The following is an 11,175-nucleotide window of genomic DNA, read 5'->3' as shown; positions in this document are numbered from 1 at the left end:
AGTTCTCTATTCCAAGATGCCTCTGGATTTCTCCTTTTGTTGTGGTTCAGCTCTCCTTTTTGGTTTTTCCTCTATTTTTAAAAAAATTTTCTAGCAGACAATTTACAGAAAATGCCCCTTTAATTTAGTGTGAAAACTTCCCACAATAAACTACTTACAGCTTTGGTCAAGAATGGAATGAAATAGCCAATCAAAAAGACATCACTGCTGTTTTTTTTAAACCAATACATTCACCAATTATGTTAAAAAAAAAAAACAAAACAAGGGATATTCAGTTTTGACTTGTGGCAGAGTTTTTCCTGTGTTCATGCAAATGCTGGAGCTGCATTCTGTCAAGTGTCTGTCATGCTAGAGAAAGGAAATACAGCTTCACATGATTCGTAGCCCCTGGATGGAAGACTCTAAAGTCTTGAAATCCCAAATTGTCATTGCTCCATCAATGCCAGTGGTACAAAATTTGCCTCAGTCTTGTTTGTCCACTTCATAAATAGACACTTGGGTGATACTGTTTTGGTATAGCATGTCTAGAGCAGTGTTGCGATCCTCAGTCGTGGTTCTGTTGTCCATGTTGCAGAAGTATTCCATGAGAGAAATGTTGCTCTGGCTGCTCTGTTTTGGAATGTCTAATTTGGAGACAAAGGTCAAGGAGCCACGATCATCATAATTGAACAGCATTGGGCAGCAGTCATGGCCAGCAGCCACCACACTATTCTCCGAGTCAAAAGACCACTCAGGAGTGGGAGGAACTCTGTTTTCAACTGTGAAACCATCATGTTTTTGGAGGCATTGGCAACTGATACAGTACTATCGTGGCTGACCCAAGTAAGGCGGTTTCCACTGGCAGAGAAACTAACTCCATGTACCCAACCACCACTTCCAGTACCACCAAACTGACATCGGTTGACCAAAAGGCATTTTGGTACCCCATGGAGTACTGGCTGGCTTTTCATCAACTTCTTTGATGTAGGCAGAAAAAAACTCTGCATTTGAAATCACAAGATCCAGCAGCCAGCAAAACATTGTTGGGGTGCCAGTCCAAACTCAGGACAGTAGAACGAATTGTTTTTTTTTTGTGTTTGCTCACCCACCAGTCATTTTCAGACTCAAAGTAGCACACAGAAATCAGTCGACTGACACACAGAAATCAACTACCTATGGCAAATTTATTCTCCAAGGGAGACCATATCACAAAAGTGGCTGCACGGTTAATCCTCAGGATCACCAGGGTTGGTTTCCAGATGCCATCTTTCTGACTCCAGACATAGGCATAAGATCTACACCACAAGTTACAATTCGATCCCTCTTTGGAGCCCGGTCAATACCTGTGATGTGTCCATTGTGTTCCTTCAGTTCATGGGCTTTCACCCACTGGTTCCCATTCTTCTTGGAAATGTGGACTTCATTATTATTAGGGCTAAAGGCAATCTGAGTACGGTCTCTGCTCCAAGCATGGCAGGTGATTGGCTCTAGTAAAAATTGATGTAAGGACATTATTCTTCGTGTTTTCAAAAGGGAAAAAGCTGGGATGGGGAGGGTGCGGACGGGCCCTGGAGCGGAGGATTCACGGACTCTGGTGAGTCGACGCGAATAAGCTCTGGCGGTGGGAGGAAGACTCCTTTTTGGTTTTTCCTTTCACCTGTTGTCCCTGTTCCACTGATCCTTTCGGCACAGCTAGTTAAGTCATGCTTGGGACTCCCCCTAGCTCTTGCAGTTTTCACTCCTTTGTATCTGCTCTCTCGAAGGTTCTGTTTCTTTTTAAAACTCCCAGGCATGCCTCAAACCTTCCTTGTGACCCAAAGAAGGTGAGTCTAAATTGTCCTTAGGGTTGTGGAGGAATACTTGTCCCCTTGAACCACAAATCCCAGAATGTCAGTCAGTTTTCAAACCTCTGTTATAATGTAAAGAACCTCTTACTGATCTTGGAACTCCAATTTCTCAGGGATACATCTCACATTCTTTCTTTGCATCAGTTTCTTCTACCTTTTAACCTCTTGATGTGAGGACATCTGTTTTACATCCCCTTTTTTCTTGTTCTCTTTTCGTCTTTTAGAGTCTTTTATGTACATATTACTGAGGGAACCCTTTATCTTTCTTAATAAGCTGGAAAGCAGAAGGACATTCCACTATTCTTTTATCTTCCCCTCTTGGACAGAGCCCAATTCACACTTAATACACTTATATTTATTGATTGCCTATGGCAAAGATAAACATAGCATCATTTCTGTAGATCATTGTAACATTTCTCCTTCCCTTCCCACACCTGCTAGAATTGAGACCTTTTTGTCATTTGGGGTGCCTCTAGCCATCCTTGCTGATGACCTGACAAAATAACTCTCCTTTTTGTTGTTATTTTTTTCTCTCTTGCAGCTGTGTCATAGTGGGCTCAGGAGCACCAGATTTTATAGCCTGCCAAAGTACTTTTCTCTTGAATTTCTTCTCCTAATCTGGTTTTCCAGGTGTGAATAATCACTGATTGGAAGATTTTCTGCCAATACCCTAATTACCCCTACTATCTGCAATAACTTCAATTAGCTCTCAGCACCTAAACAGAAAAAAAAATAACATCACTCACTTTTTTCTTTATCTTTTCTGCTGCCTCTCAGAAGGGATAAGTGACAGATAGTATAGTTAATTCTGTGCCTAACTGGTCAGTAAGGAGGAACTGAGTTGTGAATGACAGCAATCTTGGAAGGCAGTGGTCATGCCATCTTAGAGTTAGTGAATGAGAAGAAGGAAATACCAGGCATCATCTAACATTTATCTTAATCTTTATGGGAGTAGATTTCAAAGTGTGCTGAAGTAGAATTCCATTCTTGAGATTCTACATGGGAAGTCATCTCCAGAGAGATGGGATGTTTTCAAAAGCAAAATTCTGCTGTGATAGATCCTGATGAGGAAGAAAAGGGGGAAGTATCTAGAGACTTCAAGAACTCAGATTTTAAAAGAACACATGATACAATGGAAAGAATGTTAAATTTGAAGCCAGAAAAAAATGGGTTAAAGTCCTGCCCCTGCACTTATGAGACCTTGGGCAAATTGATTAACCTTTCTCAGCCTGCATTTCCTTATCTTTATTTTTAAAAGAAAAAAAAATCATTTTAAACTTAAATACAAAAGAATAAAAAGAACATTTCTATATACAGAGCAGAAAATGAGAGGCTTCAATACAAAACAATAAATTGCTATTTCACAAAAACCTGCATAATAAATCCTATACCTTATTTTCAAAGCAACCCAGCCTTTCTGTACTTCCTTCTAGGTTTTCTTTTGTTCTCTGCTGTACATTTTTTATTTTTTTCTCCTTCCCCTTCTCCCCCACCCTAGAGAAGGCTGCAATTAAACACAAACATATATATATACACATATACATACATATCCATAAACATATACACATATATTTATATGTGCATATATATATATACACACATATATGCAAGACCATACTAGGCATATTTCTATTTGTCAGTTCTTTTTCTGGAGATGGATAATATCTTCCTCCAAAGGTCCAAATGTCTCCTTGTTTTTCTAATCAATCAATTGTTAATTTCTTATATCATAGCAGTATTCTATCACAACCATATATCATAGCTTATTTAACCATTCCTCGGTTGAAGAGCATCTATTATTTTAACCAATCTGATAGTGTAAGATGATATCTCAGTTATTTTAATTTGCATATCTCTAATCAATAATGATTTAGAGCATTTTCTCATACAATTATATAAAATATAATTATATGAGACTATAGTCTTGATTTCTTTATTGAAAAATTGATTTCATATCCTTTGATCATTCATCAGTTGAGGTATGACTGTTATTCTTATAAATTTGAAAAAGTTCTCCATATATTTGATAGATGAGGCTCCTGTCTGAGAGACTGCATGAAAGTTTCCCCCCAATTTTCTGCTTTCCTTCTAATCTTGGCTACATTGGTTTTATTTATACAAGAACTTTTTAATTTAAAATAATTGAAATTATCCATTTTATACCTCAATAACACTATCTCTTGTTTCTTCACATATTATTCTCTGATCAATGAGTCTGATAGATAATATGTTTGATGTTCATCTAATTTTCTTGTGATATCTCTTTATATCTAGGTCTTGTATCCATTTTTACCTTTTCTTGGTATGTGGTTTAATATATAGATCTATGCCTGATTCCTGCCAGACTACTTTCCAGCTTTTTCAACAATTTTTACCAAATAATGAATTCTTATTCTAAAAACTTAAATCTTTACATTTGTCAGACACAAAGTTACTATAGTCATTTACTACTGTGTATTGTATGTCTATTCTGTTCCACTAATTCACCTCTCCATTTCTTAGCCAGTACCAGATATTCTGCTATCTGTTTCTGGGTAAATTAATCCTATTCACATTCTAAGTTGTAATTATTGTGAATTTACCTCCATCCCATTTTTCTTCATTATCCTTCTCCATTTCCTCATCTTTAAAATTAAAATGTTGAGTTATATGACTTCTAATATTAATTCTAAATCTATGATAAAAAATTAAAATATAAGAGGAGCTGAGGATGAAGACAAAAGGATAGCAAGATGCTGTAATATCAATGTTAGGAGACTGGCAAGATGGTGGAGGGAGAAGCCATAAAAGAGTCTAGCTCCCTAATGTCCCCATTAAGAGCAGCACTAGAAATTCTAAGCAGAAGGGTAAAAATTATATAATGGAGGAAATGAAAACATCTCAAAAGGAGATTTACAGAAAAAGAAAAGTGATGAACAAAAAAATAAGAAAGCAGGAAAAATAGCTTCAATAGAAAGAACAAACGTTATGAATTAAAATAAAACAGAAAGAAGATATTTTAAAAAACCAAAATTATCATAAATAATAATTCCCCAAACCAAGCTGGAGCCATCACAAGACACGTCAATGTGGAAAATAAGCACAGTAAAGAAAATAAAAGAATTTATATCAAGCAAAAACAAGACAAAACGACAAAAATTCCATTGTATGTAGGTGGTATCATTGTGTTTATTGAACACTATGCTATTATATATGATAGTTTCCAGGTCTTTTTAGCCTGATCTATTCCACTGAGCAATGTTTTTATGTTTTAACCAACTCCAAGTAATATTGGTTATTATTATTTTGTAGTATGGTTTGAGGACTGATACTGCTAGACCCTGTTCTTTTGTCTTTTTTCCCATGATTCATCTTGAGATTACTGATCTTTGTTCTTCCATATGAATTGTTATGATTTTGTCTAGTTCTATAAAGTAACTATTTGGTAGTTTGATTGGTATGACATTGAGTCTATAAATTAATTTAGGTAATATTGTCACTTTTATTATGCTGGCATGGCCTAACCATAAGAAATGAATATCTTTATGATAAGGTCTTCCTTTATTTCTGTAGAGTGTTTATAGTTGTACTATATAATCCTTATGTATATCTTAGTAAATGGATATCCAGATATCTTACAAAATCTATAGTTAATTTGAATGTAATTTATTTTCCTTTATCTTCCTGATGGATTTTGTTGGTAATATACATAAAATCTGATGACATTCATGGTTTATTTTATATCCTGCTACTTTACTGAAGTTGTTGTTTCTTTTAATTTTTAGATGAATCTCTAGGATTCTCTAAATAAATAATATTCTCAAAAAGTGATAATTTTATTTCTCCTTTGCCTATTCTTATTCCCAGAAATTTTTCTTGTCACAGCTAAAGTATGCATTTCTAGAAACATATCAAATAATAGTGGAGAAAATGAAAACATTTGCTTTACCTCCAATCTGATTGGAAAGGCCTGTAGGGTTTCTCCATTACAGATAATGTTAGATCTTGGTATTAGATAGAGAGCACTTACCATATTAGGTAAGGCCCCATTTATTCCTATGCTTTGAAGTATTTTAAATATACCTAGTATTATATTTTGTCAAAAGCCTTGTCTACTTCTTTTAATATAAATCACATTTTTTGTCTTTTTAAAATTTACATACACAATTATGTTTATTATTTCCCTAATATTTTTACCAACCCTGACTTTCTAATATGAATCCAAACTGTTCTAATGTAGAATCTTTGAAATAAGTTACTTTTTGCTAATATTTCATTAAACATTTTTGCATCTATATTGATTAGAGATATTGGTCTATAGATTTCTTTCTCTACTTTCTTTCTCTCTTCTGTTTTAGATACTGGGACCATATTTGTATCACAGAAGGAATTGCCTTTTTTCTCCATTTTTGCGAACAATTTATGTAATATTGCAGGTGATTACTCTTTGTATATTTGATAAAAGCAACTTATAAATCCACCTGTACCTGGGTTTTTTCTTTTAAAAATTCCTTTATGGTTTATTGAATTTCTTTTTTTTCCCTGCTAACTTAAGAAATTGAATACCTTCCAAAAAGAAATCTCTAATGCTTTTCATAATAAAAAAATAGAGAACACTATTCATTTTAAAAACACTCACACCAGTGCTTATCTGTACAGGTCTTACATATTCTTGGTGGGACACTTCCAAAGAATTGGTTGTGTCCATATCTATGATATTAAAGTGTCAAAAATATCTTTTATCTGATAATCAACTGGCCTCATTACAAAATTATTGGATGACCTACCAAAGCTGTGATCTGGTTAAATATAAGCATATTGTAAGGGTGCAAATTCTCCATTGTCCTGACTATTGCTATCTTTAGAAGAAGAAACACTGTCCATAGGATCTGGTATTGGTAGCATCCATGAATCTGGAGGGAGGTGGAGGGGCTGGTGATGCATTACCTATTCTGGTTGCTATATTCTCTTAAAGGTTGTATCTCCTTGAAAACTCCCATAGTTGTTTGGACCAGATTCTATCCCAGACATGCCTTGTCCATTTGGCATTATTCCTGGAGGCTGTACCATCTCACTTCGCTAACTTGAGGCTTCTCTGGGTAATCCATGTGTGAGCTAATGCAGCCTAATAAATCTGTTGGTTTCTTGGATTCTGTTGGTGCTGGAATGACTGCATCTATTGTTTTTGGTGAAAAGGCCATTGTTGCCAAGGCTATCCTTGATTAACCATTTTGCTTGATTATAAATTATATTTCCTATGTTTGCATTCCCTTTAAAAGTCAGGCTGCTTCACACATGTAACTTAAGATCATAGCAGCAGCAAGTTCATTTTCATCCATTTTGGCCATGCCTCCACTGTGTTCACTAGAACATCTTCTCCACCCATTTCATTAATTTAACTTTTTCTTGAACCCTTGCTATTCTTTTTCAGTGGGGAAAGAACAAGAGGAAATGTATTTAGTTAAGAAATAAGGGATAATCTCCTGTCCACAAGGACCATTCCTTATTGAAATGTGTTGCTGACAATGGCTATAGATAGTTTCCTATGGAGGTTTCTTAAAGAGGAAAGAATTAAAGTTTTTTGAGGGAACCTGCCTAGAGTCAGGTTGTTGAAATATTTCGACATATTTTTATTGCTATCTTTTGTTTTTATATCACTTTAATTTTTAAACATATTCCTTTCTCTGACTTCTCTTTTCTCCCCAGAGAGTCAACCCTGGTAACAAATAAAAAATGAAAGAGAAATAAGAGAAGTTCAGAAAAGTGAATTAATACATCAACCCAGTCTGACATCGTATGCAATGTTCCATAGACATAGTCCCCCACCTCTGAAAAAAAGTGGAGATACGTTTTATCCTCTCTCCTTTGAAACCATTTTGATCATTATAATTCCACTTCTTTTTTAAACATTTGCATTGTTGTGGCCATTGCATATATATCTTTTCCTGGTTCTGCTTACTTCACTTTGATCAGTTCATAGAAGTTTTCACATGATTCTCTGTATTCTTCATATTCATCATTTCTCCTAGCAGAGTAATCTTCCAATCACATTCATGTACCACAATTTATTTAGTCATTTAGGTCAATAGGTATCTACTTTATTTACAATTTTTGCTGTGAAAAGTATTGTTCTGGATATCTTGAGACCTTTCTATCTTTGACTTCTTTTGACTTTCTCCTTTGACTAATATGCTTATCAATGAATTCTCTAGGTCGAAGGGTATGGACTTTTTAATCACTTTGTTTTTAGCATAATTCCAAATTGCTTTCCAGACTTAATGACTAGTCCAGTATTTTTTCCACTATATCATATTTATACTTCCAAGTTCGGAAACTAGACAGAATACACAGGTGATATGCAACTGTTTTCATAATGGTCAGATTCCCCCCACGTTGTAATCAACCAAGTTAATTCAATTATCTTTCATTAGGGGCCTATGATGTTTATGAGGTTATGTGTAGTATATGGGGTACAAGGATAAAAAATGACATAACACTTGCTTTTAAGATGTTTACAGTCCCATGGAGGAAAATAACATATACACGTGAAAAGGTAGACTATGAAAAGAGCAAAGATGACATCTTTGGTGCTTCTTAAACTGTGGGTGGTGACCCCATATGGGGTCACAAAAAATTTGGCAATAATAAAAGGTTTCTGAACACACAACAACCAAAAATTAATTAAAAATAAAACATAACGTATCTGAGGTATTTCTGGAAGTTCTTGTCGCATCTAACATCTTCACTGCAACCTTGGTTCTAAACACAAAGCATGTGCACTTTATACTGCACATGCCCTCAGGCCATGCAGTGCTAATGAATGCTGCCAAAACATGAAAAGGGGTTCCAAGTGGAAAAAGTTTAAGAATCCCTTATGAAATGCTACAAGAAACTTTCAGAAGGAGGAAACACTTTTGGCTGGAGGCAGTGTGAGGGTAAAGGGAAAAATCTCCTGTCTGTCTTTGGATGAGCCTAACTGCTAGAGGAGGTAATATCTGAAGCAGGCCCCAAAGAAAGAAAATGATCTCATTAAATAGAGTTATACAAGGAATGTGTTCTAGACATAGGGGAAGAATTGTGCCAGTGCCCAGAAAGAGAAAAAAATCAGGGTGAGATTAGGAGAACAGTTAGTAGTCTAAAATCTCTCTAATAAAAGTATCATGTATAAATGTATTTTTTTTACTCCATAAAATTCCTACTCTTATACCTCATAGTATTATGGAGGTATACTTGGGTTCTTTCAGCAGGACCCCAGCTGGAAAGACTTTAACTTTATCCTAGTCTTTGTTACCTGAGGAAATTAAATATAAAAATTAAATTAATTAAATATAAAAATACACTTTGCTATTAGGTTGACCATGGCATCTCATGAAACAAAGACAAATATAAAATGGCCATCACCCTCTTTCTGTTTCTGCAGTGATAGTTGTAGAGTGGCAGAAAAGTTCCAAACAGTACTAGGAATTAATTTTTAGATAATCTATATAAATTAACTTAACTATTGTTATTATAAATGTGAGAATATGGTCCAACAACCAGCGATCTGACAAAATATTGGAGAAAATAAATGTCAACATTGACATTCACATTATAAATAGTAGATTTGGCTAATTCTGAAAAGGAACATGCAGGTCCCCAATTATTATTTTTATGTCTATTTCTCTTTGTATTTGATTAACTTTTTCCTTTGGTATTTGGATGCTATGCCATTTTGTGCAAATATTAAGTGTTGTAAATATTTCATTATCTATGATATTATTTTGTTACCTATGGTGGAATTAAGGATTCTTTATCTACATGTCTATTTTTTACTGTTGCTTTTTCTGAGATGATTGCTACTCTTTTTAAAAATTCATTTGAAGCACGTTAAGTATGGTTCCTGCCCCACATTTTGATTCTGTGTAAATCTTTGTGTTTTAAGTGTTGTTGAAAAATATATTGCTGAATTTTGGTTTTTAACCCATTTAGCTATACTCTTAAATTTTTACATTGAGTTCACTACATTCAATTAATATGATTTCAATTGTCTCCTTCCATTATAGCCTCATTTTTTCCTTTTCTCTTATGCAACTCTTGGTTAAAAAAAAAAAGGAAGTATAGATAAAGAAGAAATGTGATTGATATTATTTATCTGTAACGGACATGGTGACTTCTTACTCCTTTCTTCAACAAGCATGGGATATTATCTCTTAAATTTTTCTTTCTTTTTAATCTCCCTTTTATGATCAACCCTCTGAAGATCATGTTTGTTGTGTTTGCAATTATTTCCTCCCCAATTCTGCCCTCCCTCATCCTTTCTCCATCTTTTTTTCTTGCTAAATTTAATGTATTTCAACAACAAATTCTTCTTTGTCTGATTCAGACATGAGATATCAGGTTCTTTCATCTTTCTCCATTTTTGTATATTTTTCTTCTCCTATGACTCAGTTACTTGAAATAATACATTTCATCCCACCCTCCTTTCTTGTTATATTAATTTCTTATTCTCTTTCTTTCCTCCCTCAAAACCAACAAAAAAGAACAAAACCATAGCCATTCTCTGTGTTTTTGTTACTTAGCTCCCTTTGTGGCCATTGAGACAATAGGAGTCTAAAGGCACACGTCTCTTTCCTTTCTATTAGAATGTAAACACTTCAACATTATTTAGCCCCTTCCAATTGCTCATATGTAGTTATCTTTCCAGATTTCTCTTGACTCTTGTGTTTGCACTTCAGTGTTTCTAATTAGCTCTGGTCTTTTGTCAGAAATGTTTAAAAGTAATTTATTATCCTAAAGACTCATTTTTATTCCTGTAGGATTATGCTTATTTTTTTTTTTTTAAGCAATCAGGGTTAAGTAACTTGCTCAAGGTTACATGGCCAGTTATTTCTGGGTGTGGTGCTGAGTGTCTGAGCCCGGGATTCGGTCTCCAGGTCGTCCCAACACTGGAGCCGGTGCTCTTACTCGCTGTGCTACCTGGCCGCCCCGATTATACTTATTTTTGCAGAGCAAGATATTCTTGCTTATAAACCAATACCTTTTGCTTTGGGGCATATCATATTCCAAGATTTTCACTTCTTTATGTATATGCTGTGCAATTGCTCTCTTTGTTTGGTCTTGTATTGAAGGTTTCTCTTAATTGATAGCATTTTTTTGTTGCATTTGAATTGTCTCTGTTTACTTATTTTCCCTAATATAACCCTTCTGCCAAGTTTGCAAGGTTCAGACCTATTTACCAGGGTTTGGACTGACTTTACTGGCATAATCTCTCTCCTACTCTCTAGTCATCTTTTTTTTTTTTTTTGGCAGTTATGGAACGGACGAATGTTCTTGCTTCTATTGAGGGGGATAGTATATTGTTGTTTCATCTGGAATCCTCTTGAGATCTTTG

At 34.8% G+C, this 11,175-nt stretch overlaps 2 pseudogenes; both read right to left on the bottom strand.

Moving 5' to 3' along the window:
- Positions 1-273: 273 nt before the first annotated feature.
- Positions 274-1,601, bottom strand: LOC138159721 (actin-related protein 2/3 complex subunit 1A pseudogene; annotated as a pseudogene).
- Positions 1,602-6,515: 4,914 nt separating this feature from the next.
- On the bottom strand, positions 6,516-10,838 carry LOC138159731 (arginine/serine-rich protein PNISR pseudogene; annotated as a pseudogene).
- Positions 10,839-11,175: the final 337 nt, after the last annotated feature.

The sequence above is a fragment of the Petaurus breviceps genome, unplaced genomic scaffold (assembly GCF_028583685.1).
Source record: "Petaurus breviceps papuanus isolate PSGF00001 unplaced genomic scaffold, PetGlider_PUasm1.0 177, whole genome shotgun sequence".
Classification (NCBI taxonomy): Eukaryota; Metazoa; Chordata; class Mammalia; order Diprotodontia; family Petauridae; genus Petaurus; species Petaurus breviceps.
The sequence above is the reverse complement of the archived record's forward strand: the minus strand, read 5'-3'. Positions and strand labels throughout refer to the sequence as shown.